The sequence below is a fragment of the Coregonus clupeaformis genome, chromosome 28 (assembly GCF_020615455.1).
Source record: "Coregonus clupeaformis isolate EN_2021a chromosome 28, ASM2061545v1, whole genome shotgun sequence".
Lineage (NCBI taxonomy): Eukaryota > Metazoa > Chordata > Actinopteri > Salmoniformes > Salmonidae > Coregonus > Coregonus clupeaformis.
In genome coordinates, this window is record NC_059219.1 from 8,734,771 (window position 1) to 8,737,281 (window position 2,511).

Consider the following 2,511-nt stretch of genomic DNA (forward strand, 5'->3'; position numbering starts at 1 on the left):
GCTATAGACCTAACTAACATCCATTCCAGTAGTAGTCTGCTATAGACCCTAACTAACAGCCATTCCAGTAGTAGTCTGCTATAGACCCTAACTAACATCCATTCCAGTAGTAGTCTGCCATAGACCCTAACTAACAGCCATTCCAGTAGTAGTCTGCTATAGACCCTAACTAACATCCATTCCAGTAGTAGTCTGCTATAGACCCTAACTAACATCCATTCCAGTAGTAGCTATAGACCCTAACTAACAGCCATTCCAGTAGTAGTCTGCTATAGACCCTAACTAACAGCCATTCCAGTAGTAGCTATAGACCCTAACTAACAGCCATTCCAGTAGTAGTCTGCTATAGACCCTAACTAACATCCATTCCAGTAGTAGTCTGCTATAGACCCTAACTAACAGCCATTCCAGTAGTAGTTGCTATAGACCTAACTAACATCCATTCCAGTAGTAGTCTGCTATAGACCCTAACTAACAGCCATTCCAGTAGTAGTCTGCTATAGACCCTAACTAACATCCATTCCAGTAGTAGCGCTATAGACCCTAACTAACAGCCATTCCAGTAGTAGTCTGCTATAGACCCTAACTAACATCCATTCCAAGTAGTCTGCTATAGACCCTAACTAACATCCATTCCAGTAGTAAACTGCTATAGACCCTAACTAAATCCATTCCAGTAGTAGTCGCTATAGACCCTAACTAACATCCATTCCAGTAGTAGTCTGCTAGACCCAACTAACATCCATTCCAGTAGTAGTCTGCTATAGACCCTAACTAACAGCCATTCCAGAGTAGTCTGCTATAGACCCTAACTAACAGCCATTCCAGTAGTAGTCTGCTATAGACCCTAACTAACATCCATTCCAGTAGTAGTTGCTATAGACCCTAACTAACAGCCATTCCAGTAGTAGTCTGCTATAGACCCTAACTAACAGCCATTCCAGTAGTAGGCTATAGACCCTAACTAACAGCCATTCCAGTAGTAGTCTGCTATAGACCCTAACTAACATCCATTCCAGTAGTAGTGCACAGACCCTAACTAACATCCATTCCAGTAGTAGTCTGCTATAGACCCTAACTAACATCCATTCCAGTAGTAGTCTGCTATAGACCCTAACTAACAGCCATTCCAGTAGTAGTCTTATAGACCCTAACTAACAGCCATTCCAGTAGTAGTCTGCTATAGACCCTAACTAACAGCCATTCCAGTAGTAGTGCTATAGACCCTAACTAACAGCCATTCCAGTAGTAGTCTGCTATAGACCCTAACTAACAGCCATTCAGTAGTAGTGCTATAGACCCTAACTAACATCCATTCCAGTAGTAGTCGCTATAGACCCTAACTAAACCATTCCAGTAGTAGTCTGCTATAGACCCTAACTAACACCATTCCAGTAGTAGTCTGCTATAGACCCTAACTAACAGCCATTCCAGTAGTATGCTATAGACCCTAACTAACATCCATTCCAGAGTAGTCTGCTATAGACCCTAACTAACAGCCATTCCAGAGTAGCTAGTAGACTCTAACTAACATCCATTCCAGTAGTAGCTATAGACCCTAACTAACATCCATTCCAGTAGTAGTGCTATAGACCCTAACTAACATCCATTCCAGTAGTAGCTATAGAATCCCTAACTTACATCCATTCCAGTAGTAGTCTGCTATAGACCCTGGAACTAACATCCATTCAGTAGTCTGCTACTAGACCCTAACTAACAGCCATTCCAGTAGTCTGCTATAGACCTAACTAATAGCCATTCCAGTAGTCTGCTATAGATCCCTAACTAACAGCCATTCCAGTAGTAGTCTGCTATAGACCCTAACTAACATCCATTCCGCAGTAGTAGTCTGCTAGTAGACCTAACTCAATATCCATTCCAGTAGTAGTCTGCTATAGACCTAAATAACATCCATTCCAGTAGTAGCTATAGACCCTAACTAACATCCATTCCAGTAGTAGCTCTGCTATAGACCCTAACTAACATCCATTCCAGTAGAGTCTGCTATAGACCCAACTAACAGCCATTCCAGTAGTAGTCTGCTATAGACCCTAACTAACAGCCATTCCAGTAGTCTGCTATAGACCCTAACTAAACAGCCATTCCAGTAGTAGTCTACTATAGACCCTAACTAACAGCCATTCCAGTAGTAGTCTGCTATAGACCTAACTAACAGCCATTCCAGTAGTCTGCTATAGACCCTAACTCAAATCCATTCCAGTAGTAGTCTGCTATAGACCCTAACTAACATCCATTCCAGTAGTAGTCTTGCTATAGACCTAACTAACATCCATTCCAGTAGTAGTCTGCTATAGACCCTAACTAACATCCATTCCAGTAGTAGTCTGCTATAGACCCTAACTAATATCCATCCAGTAGTAGTCTGCTATAGACCCTAACTCAACATCCATTCCAGTAGTAGTCTGCTATAGACCCTAACTAACATCCATTCCAGTAGTAGTCTGCCATAGACCCTAACTAACATCCATTCCAGTAGTAGTCTGCTATAGA